Here is a 13,880-nt window from a genome sequence, read left to right as displayed (position 1 = left end):
TTTTAATAGTTTGATCTGATTTTTCTTGTGCAGCACAATAATTGCATAAATATGTATGCATATATGGGATTTAACATATATTTCTACCATGTTTAACATATATAGGACTACTTGCCATCCAGGGGAGAGCATGGGGGAAGGGAGGGAAAATTGGAACACAAGGTTTGGCAAGGGTTAATGTTAAAGAATTGTCCATGCATATGTTTTGAAAAATAAAAAGCTTTAATTTAAAAAAAAATTACATATTAGATCTTGGGTAAGTCAACATCTGTATACCTTAGTTTTCTCACCTATAAAATGAGGCAGCAAGACTAAATAGCCTTTAAGCTTACTTCTCTCTCTAGAATTTGTGATCTACTGGATTACAAACTTTACAAGACCAGTAACTATCTCTAGTTTCAGCTTTATACTTCCAGATTCATTATAGTTTCATTTGCTTAAATCAGTTATCTGAGGGAATGATTAACAATAGCCTTCTAGCTGTGGGAGAAAATCATACAAAGAGTGGTTAGTGGGTGATCCCTTCCTATCCTTTTTAATCTTATGTTTCTTTCTCCCAATTATTTTCTTAACTATATTGGAAGAATTACAAAAAGACTTTTCAGTCAAGAGTAAACAAACAAACATTTATTAATTGTCTGCTCCATGCCAGAGACTGGATATATCAAGAAAAGTAAAAATTAGTCCCTGCTGTCAAGGAATTTACAATCTAATGGACGAGACTATATGCAAACAATTGTACAAACACTTTAGGTACAGGATAACTTGCATGTAATCAATCAAGGAAAGGCACTAGAATCAAAAGGAGCAAGAAAGGCTTCTTATAGAAGGTGAAATTATTTAGCTGCAATCAAAACCAAGGATAAAAAGCATATAGATCACGAAGTATGGGTGGGTTGTAACCTGCACCAGTCCATAGATTACCCACACTGACAAAATTAATCATTGTTGAAAGAAAAAAATCATCATTAGAGCTTCACCTTAATAAATTAGACAAGCTCAGGAAAATGAGGCAAAAAGGAGGTTATTATAACCTACAAGCAAAATGAATTGTCTGATGGACCTGGCCATCTTCAGCAATGAAATGAACTAAATCTGTTCCATTGGAGCAGTAATGAACTGAACCAGCTACACCCAGCAAAAGAACTCTGGGAGATGACTAAGAACCATTACATAGAATTCCCAATCCCTCTATTTTTGCCTGTCTGCATTTTGGATTTCCTTCACAGGCTAATTGTACAATATTTCAGAGTCCGATTCTTTTTGTACAGCAAAATAACGGTTTGGACATGTATACTTATTTTGTATTTAATTTATCTTTGACATATTTAATATATATTGGTCATCCTGATATCTAGGGAAAGGGGTGGGGGAAAGGAGGGAAAAATTGGAACAAAAGGTTTGGCAATTGTCAATGCTGTAAAATTACCCATGCATATAACTTGTAAATAAAAAGCTATTAAAAAAAAAAGAAATATGAATTGTATGGGTCAGGGCCCCCAATTAAGTCAAGCTCAGCTTTTCAAAATGAATTTACATAATAAGAGAAACCAACTTAAATAGGTTCACAATTCTTAAAGGAATGGGCTAGTGTCATCTCAATGTCAAGTTTAAAATCCAGGTAGGATATTGACTTTTGAAGGGGATCAAAGCCTATGGCTTGACATGTATTTCAGTTTTCCTTAAGAAAGGGGAATCATATTCACCTCTGTGGATTCTACCTATGCTATGGAGAGGCATTTCACATGTACTTCCAATGGGTATCAGAAAATCATGAATATATTAGAATTTATTTGTCAGTAATGGATTGTTTCTATATTAAAACTGATAGATAAATCTGATCATTTTCAAGTTTACCACATTTATATTTTCTAGGGAAATTGGATCACATTGATTCTTTTCATTTATGGCCTTGTGTTCCTAGGACACAGACTTCTGTGTGAAGTTGCATATGAAAAATTGAAGATCATTCATAATTACTGACCACCATGTGTTTGTCTGCTGCCAAAAGCAAATCAAAAAAGATCAGGAGGCAGCTACATAAAGAAGACTATTTTATTTACAACAGAAAACTGTTCTATAATACTGAGAGCCAAAGGTGAGTCTGACTGCCTAATCAACCAAAGTGAATACCTGAACCTCTGAGAATAGGGCCACAATAAGAGTTTTACCTGACATACCCCTATATGCATCTCAATCAAGAAAGCAGATCTTGAAGTGTTCTTTACACATATTGACTGTTCTTACTTATTGATTATAAACATGGATATCTTTATAAAGAAAAAAAAAAAACAAATTAACATTTATGACCTACTACTGAAAATAACTATCTGTTATTTTGTTTCTCCAGTTCAATTTTTAGGTAACCAACAGATGTTGTTGAAAAAAATCCCAGGTAATTATAACATAACAAATAGCAGACCAACTTTGTATGTCTTTTTCCTTGGTCGGTGTACTTTGTGCTACATAGTTACCATATGTTCAGTTTTCAAAAGAGGATAAATTCCCTCCCCCTTCACAGTCTTAATCATAGCTGTCATAGGTTCAAAAAAGCTAAGAATCTACTTGTCAGCATGAGCTATAGAAACACTTCTCTTGTATTACAGAAATATGTTCCCATAATATTTTGGTTAATTTGAACAAAACATATGGTTCATTTCTATTACTAAGGTTGCATGAGATCAATAAGCTTTGAATCGTTTGCTGTATATGGAAAGGAAACTATTTCTATAATAATGTTTTTTTAATTAATTTGGGATTTTTACATAGTAAGTACAAAGGATTCAGAATCTTTTTGCCTTTCAAAGATATTAAATGTAATATTTCAGAGTGTAATAGGCTTTCAGTAACAGATTTTATAATAAATGTACCTTAGTTGATTTATATAATTGTGACAATATATATCATATGTAATTAGGTTGTCCAAATCATCATTTATTTAATCAATCCATAAACTCTTCTTTAGTATTTACTATGTGTCAAACACTGGGCTAAGTACTAGGAATACACAAAAAGGATAAAATGATAACCCTTGCCCTAAAGGAGCTTATATTATAATAAGACAAGACCATATTGATTTAAAAATAGTTTACTGTTTAGGGAAAAGCAAATAAGCCGATATGGTTAATTGTAGAGTAAGTGAAGAGAAAATGTGGGAAGAGGTAAGGTTGTAAGGAGCTTTTAATACCAAAGAAAGAATGTTCTCTTTGATCTTGAGGGCAATAGGTATCAACATAATTTATTGAATTTACCACAGCTGACAAGATCACAATCATGTTTTAGGAAAATTGCCTTGGTAGTGGAGGATATATTATAAAGGGGCAGGAGGACTGAAGCACAGACACATATTAGAAAGCTTTTGCAGAAATTTCTTTAAGAGTTGGTTAAGTTATGAACTAGGGTGATAGCTGTGTGTCAAGAAAAAGGGACATAAAACTATTATTATGAAAAAAGGTCCATAGACTTCACCAGATTGCCAGAGTAGATCATGACATAAAAAAAGTAAAGAACCTAGGAGGAGAAGGTGTATCAAAAGAGAGGTCAAAAGATGGGGACTGAGAAAATACAGTAAGATTTGGTACTAAAAAAAAAATCACTGGTAACTTTAGAGAGAGCAGATGCAGTTGAATGAGGAGGTCATTAAACAGATTTCGGTAAGTTTAGAAATGAGGAGAGAAAGTAGAGGTACTAAGTGTAAATGGATTTTTCAAAGAGTTCTGTTGGGAGGGCAGGGATGTATAAGACAAAAGTTGGTAAAGGCAAATGAGAGGTTTTTGTTTTGTTTTTAAGATTGAGGGAGATTTGGACATGTTTGTAGGCCACAGAGAAGGAAGGTATAGATAGATTAAAATTTGATTTAAAAAAGTGTTAATAATATTGAGAGCAATGTGGTAGAGATAATGAGGGCATGGGATCAAGAATGTGGTATATGTAGAGGAGGTGGCCTACTAAAGCAGAAGAGTATGAAGGAGATTGTGACAGTAGGGGATAATGTCAGAGGAATGTGAGATGAAGATATTCAAATCAGTTCATTAAAAGGAAATATTTATTAAGCACTAGGATCAAGGCATCATGCTGGCCGATAGGGATACAAAGTAATAGAATCCCAGGCTTTTAAGGAGTTTTTATTCTACTCAGAGTTTTTGTATCTGCTTATGCTTTTTAAATAGATAATTTCAGTAATTACACACACACACACACACACATATACACATATATATCATGTGTAGGGGTGGAATTACAAAAAGCAGGAGATGAACTTATTATTCTGCAATGTTGCAATCTTGCATTTACATTTGGAATATAAAGAATATCAGATTCCTTTTTTCATTATTACTGACTTTCATAATGGGATAAAGCTAGCCTAAGGCACTTTCCTTAGCTGGAAAGGAGCTAGCTCCCAAACCAGTGTGATCTAGGAGACAGAATATGGACTAGGAAAGCCAACAGTCCTGCAATTAATTTCTTCTCTATTTCCTCTTTCCATTTGACCATTGTCAAGTCAATTAAGCAACTGAAATTCTTTATATAGAATTTAATAATAGATACTGTCTTGCAACAGGTAAAATTCAGTCATATAGTTTTTGTATTCATTGTTCTGAATTTTATATTCAGTTTTCTAACTTTTTAGACAGATAAACTAAGATTTTAATAACTGTATGCTGTTATATTCAACAATGATACTATATGATGTTTATTGAACGAGGGTAAAAAATTTTAAATTATGAAATTTTGTTATTATTAAATTTTGTAAATTTAATGCTACTCAGGTATTATACATGGATCCAATGAGGGAAAAATAATTATCCAGATTGAATGATCATAGAAATAATTTGAATTTTATTATAACTTAAGCCTAGCTAAAAAAAAAAAAAAAAAAAGATCCCAGCTCTATTGATTTTTGGAGGGCCAGAAAACCCTGCCCATTTCTACCTATGTAGAAATCTCCTATAAAGTTAAAAAAAAAAGTGTGCAGCAGAGAACAAAAGAACTAACTTACAAGTAAGCAAAGAAAAAATGAAATTCATGCATATAATTTCTTCTATTATTATATATGCTTTCTAAAAATGGAAAAATAGAAAACAAAAAAAAGAATAAAAAAAAATAATGTTTTGAGTGGACAGTTCTATTCCTTTCTCTATAGTCACTTAGTCATCAAGCATTTATTAAATACCCGCTTTATGCCAAGAACAATGCCATATGCTAAGAATAGAAATACGAAAGTAAGACAGTTCATATGCTTAACATTTTTTTCATATGACTAGAGATGGTTTTAATTTCTTCTTTTGAAAATTGTCTATTCATATACTTTGACTTTTTATTAATTCAGGGGAGTGTTCTTATAAAATCTGACTCAGTTCTCTCTATGTTGTAGAAATTTAGGCCTTTATCAGAAACCAGCTATAAAAATTGTTTCCCAGCTTTCTGCTTCCCTAATTTTGCCTGCATTGGTTTTGTTTATGCAATTAATCTATGTTGCATTTTATAATATTCTCTATTTTTTTAATCACAAATTCCTCTCTTCTCTAAAGATATGACAGATAAATTATCCCTTACTCTTTTAATATGCTTATATTATCATCTGTATGTCTAAATCATGTATCTTATTTTGACTCTATGCTTATATAGGGTGTTAGATGTTGGTCAATGCCTAGTTTATCAAACCGTAGATTATTGTAGTCATTGATTATTTATTGTCTTATGTACCTAACCTATTCCACCAATTCACCACTCTATTTCTTAGCCAGTACCAAATGGTTTTGATGACTGCTGCTTTAAGATACAATTCTTTGTCTGTGGTTCTAGGCCACCATGAATTGCAGTTTTTATTTTTTGCAATTTTATTGCAATTAATTCCCTTGATATTTTAACCTTTTATTCTTCCAGATGAATATCTAGCTTTATTTCTTATTATTTGTAAGTTTGTAAAATAATTATTGGGCAATTTTATTGGCATGATACTGAATAAGTAGACTAATTTAGATAGAATGATCATTTTTATCATATTATTTTGATCTATCTATCAGTAATTGATATATTTCTGATTGTTTTACTTATGTGAAAAGTGTTATAGTTCCTGAGTTTGTTTTGGCAGGTTAAAGACTCTCAAATATTTTATATTGTCTACCGCTGAAAAGTAATAGTCATACCTGGAAATCTAGACCAATTAAATTATTTTCTTTTCAATTAATCAGTGATCACTCAGCAAAAACCTCTCCCTGACCCACCATAGCTCCAGCTAAACAACTTTTCAGTCCCCAGTACTGTGTCTTCATCATTTTTCTTAAAGTTCCTTTCCTTCACTGGCTGCTGTCCTCTTGCTTTCTTTCTTTCTTTTTCTTTTTTTTTTTTTTTTGGTATGTTGTCTCTTGCTACATTTCAGTTCCTTAACTAAGAGTCTTTTCATTCTTAGTTTTTTTTTTTTTTTTTTAACTTTGGAAGCCACAACTTTTCAAATGTCCCCTATCAAAATGAGCATTAAAAAACTAATCATATACCAATATCTATATATTTACATTATTTCTCATTTCCTTGGTTTTACACTTTTTAGTTATAAAAAATAAAATACCAATTAGCTGAAGAACTCAGCATACTATTGTTCTGATGGGTCCAAAAATCTCTTTTATCTCTTTGGTTTCCTGAAAGTATATTTCTTTACAATCCCATTTTTCTGCATTTTAATAAACAAAAGATATTTCTTTTCCTGTTTGTAGTATTAAACTATTCCTTCTGCTTCCGAATTGTTATCAAAGAGATGAATCCTCTAAAGTGCCACAGATAATTTTCTCATATACAGTCTAAAACTCTAACTGAAAACTCTTTTTTTCTACACATATTTTAATAGTATAATTAAAAGAGAATTATTTTTCTATTCATATTATTTATCAAAAGCTTCATCTACAATAGTAATATGTCTTTTCATGTGACAATTACTAGGTATATATTTTTCTTTATACAAGAATATGTTTACTGCCCTCTTTATCATTAACTACTGTTTATGAAAAGGGATTTAGAGTGTCTACCTTAAAGCAGTAAAGTATTTGATAATAGGAATAATATGGAGTTGAACTACATTCTAAACTTTTGGTATTATTGGAAAAAGAGACTATAGCCAGGTCAAGATAATTGTTCTAAGTAAGTACCTAGAATGGAAAGATCAGTGGTAACTGAGAACAATAAAATATTATGAAAAAAAGGGATTTCAAAATTTTTAAACATAGAAGTAGAATATTTATAGATGATGACCATCTTTGTATATTTAGTGAGAACAGAAGAGTAGATCTTAGGAGAAAATTAAATTGAGGAACGTTAGGATCTGTGTGTATGTGTCTGTGTGTGTAAGTATACAAAATTAAAAAACAATTAAGATGACAGTCACATAATTTTGAAAAAGCTTATTTTACTGTATGTGGATTACATATAAAAATAAGATTTACCTAACATGCTGTTTCCCAGCGATATTCTATATTCTACATAGCTTCCCCCCACAATGCAACAAGCAAATTTATTTTAATCAAGAAAATTTTAAGCCCTTAAAAATGTTTGCCCAACACCCCACTTACTAGCAATATTTAGGGTATTATTTTGAGGTCATTTAACAAAGTTGGAAAATTATTTTATTTACTTATTTATTTTAAATTTACATTGCTTTATTAGTCATATTGGGAGAGAAAAAAATTGGAACAAAAGAGAAAAACCATGGGAGAGAGAAAAAAAATAAAACCATGGAGAAAAAAGAAGTAAAAATAGCATACACTGATTTTCATTCAATCTTCATAGTTCTTTTTTCTGGATGCAGATGGCATTTTTTATCCAAAGTCTAATGGGATTCCCTTGGATCACTAAATCTCTGAGAAGAACCAAATCTTTCATAGTTGATCCTCACACAATTTTGCTGTTATTGTGTATAATATATTCCTGGTTCTGCTTGTTTTGCTCAGCATCAGTTCATGTAAAACTTTCCAGGCCTTTCTAAAATCACCTTATTCATCTTTTTTTAATAGAACAATAATATTGTATTATCTTCTTATCAATTTATTCAGCCATCACAACTTCATCAACAATGCATTAGTGTCTCAGTTTTTTCACTTCCCCTCCAATATTTTTTATCTTTTCCTGTCATGTTAACCAATCTGATAGGTGTGAGGTGGTATCTCAAAGGTGTTTTAATTTGTATTTCTCTAATCAATAGTGATTTAGAGCATTTTTTCATATGACTATATATGGTTCTAATTTCATCATCTGAAAATTGTCTGTTCATATTCTTTGACCATTTATTAATTTGGGAATGACATAGTCTTATGAATTTGACAGTTCTTTATATATTTTATAAATGAGATCTTTATCAAAAACACTGGCTGTAAATTTTTTTTTTGCCAGCTTTGTACTTCTCTTTTAATTTTCTTTGTGTTGGTAAAACTTTGGGCATAACTTTTTAATTTAATGTAATCAAAGTTTTCCTTTTTGCCTTTCATAATGTTCTCTAATTCTTTGGTCACAAATTCCCCCCTTCTCCAAAGATTTGATAAGTAAATTACCCTGTGCTCTCTTAATTTGCTTATGGTATCACCCTTTATGCCCAAATCATTTTGACCTTTTTATGGTATGTGGTATGAGATGAAATAACAAAGCAGGCAACATGGTAGTTTTCTGCTAATGGAACATTTAACATTCATTGCTTTAACTTAATTCACTAAATTACCTTTATCACATATCCCATACTCCATAACATTATTTCCATTAGGCACAATCAGAATTTAAGAGGAAATGCTAAACTCTGTAGAAAGAATTCATATTTCAGTCCTAGTAAATTTCTCTCAAAAAATGGACACATAAAATTTTCTATAAGATATTGCCAATTTCCTTAAAAATCCATTTAACCATATAGGTAAACCATACCTTTTTTTTTTTTTTTTTTTTTTTTTTAATAAAAATTACAATTATCTGGTCAAATGAGCTCACTTGCCAGTGCCAGTATTTTTGTTCCAAAAAATTATAGCAAAGATTCTGTGGCCAAAATAATTATTTGCTCCTGGTTACTTTAAATGCTTTCTACCTCCATCAAATTCTAATATTGGTTGACTCAAAGAACACATAGGTTTTGCATAAATTCTTTTAATATTCTCAAAATTGTAGGACAGATTTTTGGTCAAGTTGTTTTCATTTAAAAATTAGTGATTTTAAAAAACTAAGTACTTAAATCTGACATGAAATAAATGGTCCACAAAAATCTTTCTTTTCTCCTGAAGCTTTTCAATGCATTGTAATCATTAAGCAGTCTCTTACTGTCAAACTTAAATGACCAGTTGAGAAAAACAGTTCTGATATTATTCTTCTACTACTGATTGAGACTGGGTGGTAGGTGTTGTACAGAATATTCATTTAGACCGCTGGGCAGATTTTGTGACCTTGCTAACTCCTAAGAGCCTTCTTGTAATACCACCTTGATGATACCAATTGCAATGATCTGCCTCATGTCATAAACAGCAAAACAACTCAGAGGAAGATAATCAGAGAAGTTTTCCATACACATGGGCTTGCCTGGAACCAAGTTAGTAATGGCAGCATCACTCAGTTTCAGAAATTTAGGGCCATCTTCTAGTTTCTTACCAGAATGATGATCCATCTTTCCCTTTAGTTCAGCAAACTTGCAAGCAATATGAGCAGTTTGACAACCCAGAATAGGTGCATAGCCAACTCTAATTTGGCTTGAATGGTTCAGCTGTATAATGATACCAGCTTCTTTCATAGGTGGGTCATTTGTGGGTCATTCTTGCTATCACCAGCCACATTACCACAAAAGACATCTCTGATACACATGTTCTTCACATTGAAATCTATGTTATCCCCAGACAAAGCATCACTTAAGCCTTAATGGTGCATCCCAACAGACTTTAGTTGTAATCTTGACTGGAGCAAAAGTGACCACCATATGTAGTTTTAGAACACCACTTTCCATTCGGGCAACAGATAACTATACCAATACCACCAATCCTGTAGACAACATGGAGGGATAGATAGATAAAAGGACATGTCAATTGGGTGAGTTGGTGTCAAGATGCAATCCAAAGCTTCAAGCAGTTTAGTTACATTCGTATTTCTATCTTTCCGAGTGACTTATCATTCCTTGAACCTTCAAGGTATATTAGAACTTGGCTCCAAAATGTTGTCATATGCTGGAAATCAGCACAAAAACTATTGTATCAAGATTGCAGTCAATTTTCTTAATATAGGTACTAACCTCCAAGACAATTTCCTTATATCTCTTCTGTCTGGGATGGGGGGAATAAAGAAGGCTCAGTGAAATCCATTTCATTTACATCCACAATCAGTTGTTTCACACCTAGTATATATGCCAGTCCGTAATGTTAACAACAGTCTGCCCATTGTTTGAAACTCCAGCTCCAAATCACCAATACCAGCAGGACAGCATAGTCAGTCTGAGATGTGTCTGTAATCAAATTCTTTATAAAGTCTGTGTCCTCAATAGTCACATAATTCTTGCTGATCTTAAATTTCTACAGAGAGATAATCAATGCTGAGACCACACTCACATTCAACCTTCACCTTATCCAACACCCAGGAATATTTGTAAGGCATTTTCCAATTTTAGCAGCCTCTTTCTTAAACTTCTCAATTGGTTTCTTATCAATTTTACCACATTTGTAGATGAGGTGGCCAATAGTGGTGGACATATCAGAGTCTGTGTGTCCAATGTTAATAATCTTTTCCTTGCCCATTTTTATAGTGATTTACTGATGGTTTTCATAATACCTGTGTTTTAGTGTGTAACCCATTGTAAAAAAAAAAAAAAGGATGTTAGGGTTTTTGAGGGACTATTAACATGTTTTTTAAAGTCCCTTTAATATGAGAGCAGAAGTTTAGTGTGGAAAGGCACACTGGGAGCTGGGTACTGAACTCAATGAGAAAAGAGGAATGATTTATTGGGAATTGGTAAATAATTACCACTGGGCCCTGAATTGTTGATAGAGATCATCTCAAACAGGATATATTGCTGAACTATGACAGCAGAGGGAGTCTTGAAGTGAAAATGAGAATCAAGTAGTATTCTGAATCCCTTTTTAAGCTTCATAGTTGAGAAGTATTCAAGAAAGTAATAAAATGCTCACCAAGGAACCTTGTGTTCAGATTGGTGACCTTTATTTCTAATTCTTTTTGACACCATTACAAAAGATGATCCTAAAAGTCCTTTTATGCTTACAATTTCAAATTTATTAGCTTTATTATTTAAAATGTATGATTTATACCTATAAAAGTACCTATAGGTATCTGAGCATCTAGAAAGTGCAGTAACATTGTGCTTTTAATTAGGAAGATTTCTTCATGAGTTCAAATCTGACCTTAGATACTTATAACCTGTGTGATCCTGAGTTGTATAACTCCATTTGCCTCAGTTCTCCATAAGTAAAATGAGGTGAAGAAGGAAGTAGCAAATCACTTCAGTATCTTTGCCAAGAAAACACCAAATGATATCACCCCAAAAGATGGACATGAATGAAAATAATAACAAGAAACATAAGATATAACATGATGTGTGCTTATATAACTCAATACTTATATAATACCTCTCTTAATAAGATAATAATGTTTAAATATATCACCACATTAACCTTCCATATACTGTGAAGGGAGGATTTGGTAGCAGAAAAAAATGACAGTAATGGAGATGACCAATCAAAAATCATTGAGCATTTGGCTTTTGAAAAAATTGCCAATTAGAACTTATCCTCTTTCTGACCTTCTTCTCAGCTCCACTCTTTCTATATGCAAGGGTGTTTTTACCCAAATGGCAGAGAGGCATATGGCAAGTATCTAGAAATCCATTTCCTAAACATGACAAACTGAGGCATAAAAACTTCAAAGAAAACAGGGGATAGAATGAATGCCATGTTGTCAATCCTTACTTTGTTATTTTGACACCTTTGTGGGTGGAGTTTGGCATTTTGAAGGGTTATTTTATTCTCAGCAAGTTGACTTTCCTGTTTGTCATCACTTTGGAGTTTTCAATATTTCCTATTTTTCTGACAATTTTTTTTTATAAATAGAGTAATTTGAATTTCAGTTGTATGCTCATTGTTTGTAGAGTTTAGCTTAGCTCTAGATAATGGAAATGTCGGTTGTAAAAAGTATCATTTGATTAGGCTGAAGGTGTGCTTTGTTCCCTTGATAACTTTTTGACATTGAGACTGCCAAAAGAAGACGGATTTGTGTTTAAAATGCTTTTGAGGTTGGGACAATTTAAATGAGTGAAATTTCAAATGTCTCATTGAGACACAGTAAATTCTTTCACTGCCTGCAGCAGATAAAGAAGGAAAAAAAGCCTGCCTCATTTGAGTTTTTCCTTTAAAGCATTTAAAATGTGTAATAATGAAGTGTTTGCATGTGTCAAGAGTCCAGAGGCTTGGGGATATGATTAAGAGAAGAAAAATAATTATGTTTATTGATGAGGTAGATACTATAATTACATTTTACTTTATTTGCTTTCTGCCTGGTATCTATACCTTTAGTGGGTAGATGACATTAGATAGTATTTTATCCTTTTCTTGCTTCCAGGCAAGGCCATGCTGGCACAATGGTCATATATGATTCTCTGTACTTCCCCACCTTCATATACATTTTAGACAGATGACAGCATGTGAAAATAAAGGAGAGCTCAAATTTCTATAGCACTTGAAGGTTTATGAAGCTCTTTTCTCATAATAACCCCATGGTACAGGCATAAGTAGTCATATTCTAGTTGTCCAAGTGTATCTGGTTCTTTGTGGCCTTAATGGAAAATGGTGTTCTAAAACCAGGTGTTTAGGTGTTTTGTTTTGTTTTTTGACAAAAACTGCCATTTCTTTCTTCAGCTCATTTTACAAATAAAGAAACTGGGCAAAAAGTTAAAGGATTTGCCCAGAATCACATTGCTAGCAGGTGTCTAAAGCCAAATTTGAACTCAAGTCTTCAGAATCAGAAAGATTTGGCTGAAAACCTTATACTTTGCACCCATTGGCTATGTAACCCTGCACAGATAATTTCATCTATCCTTATCTCAGATAACTCACTGAGACTTTAACAGAGCAAGTGATAATCTGCATTGGTGAAGGGAAATTCCTCACTGGAGGTTCCCTAAAATAAAGAGATCACAGTTCCAGACCAAATCGATGTATTTATAGTATGTGTGTTTATGTGTATGTAAAGGGCAGCTAAGTAACAGTGGATAGAATGCTGGGCCTGAAATTAGGAAGACATATTCCTAAATTCAAATCTAATCTCAGACACTTACTTAAGTGTCTGCACTTAAGTGCAGATCTTGCATAAATCATTTAACCTTGTTTGTCTCAGTTTCCTCATCTGTAAAAAAGAACTGGAGAAGGAAATGGCAAATCACTCTAGTTATCTTTGTCAGAAAATTCCAAATGTGTTCATAGTCAGACTTAAAATGACTCAACAACAAATACATGTCATATATTCCCTTCCCTCCTCCCTTCCCTTTCTGTCCCCTCTCTCCATCCCCACTTCCACCTCTTATCTATGGCCATGTTTCCAGGTCCACTAGGCTTCCTGGTATCTGGTGTTGCCACTCTAAAAAATAGGTTGAGAAGGAATCTTTGAAAGGAAAAGGTATTGAGAAAATTTGACCCCTTCTTACTTTTCTAGTCTTGTTACACCTTAATATACAGCCCTGCTTCCTTATCAAATATTCTGTGATCCTCTGATACTGGTCTCCTTGCTGTTTTTTGCATATGATTCTCCATCTCCTTAAGGGAAGAACATTTTCATTGACTATCCCCCATATCTGAAACTTTCTCCTTCTTTTACTGGTCTCCTGAATTCCCTGGTTTCTTTCAGGTCCCAACTAGAGTCCCTCCTGCTCA

General features: G+C 32.8%; 1 pseudogene; it reads right to left on the bottom strand.

Annotated features, from left to right (window-relative positions):
- Positions 1-9,377: 9,377 nt before the first annotated feature.
- Positions 9,378-10,739, bottom strand: LOC127557808 (elongation factor 1-alpha 1-like; annotated as a pseudogene).
- Positions 10,740-13,880: the final 3,141 nt, after the last annotated feature.

Source organism: Antechinus flavipes, chromosome 3 (genome assembly GCF_016432865.1).
Source record: "Antechinus flavipes isolate AdamAnt ecotype Samford, QLD, Australia chromosome 3, AdamAnt_v2, whole genome shotgun sequence".
Lineage (NCBI taxonomy): Eukaryota > Metazoa > Chordata > Mammalia > Dasyuromorphia > Dasyuridae > Antechinus > Antechinus flavipes.
The sequence above is the reverse complement of the archived record's forward strand: the minus strand, read 5'-3'. Positions and strand labels throughout refer to the sequence as shown.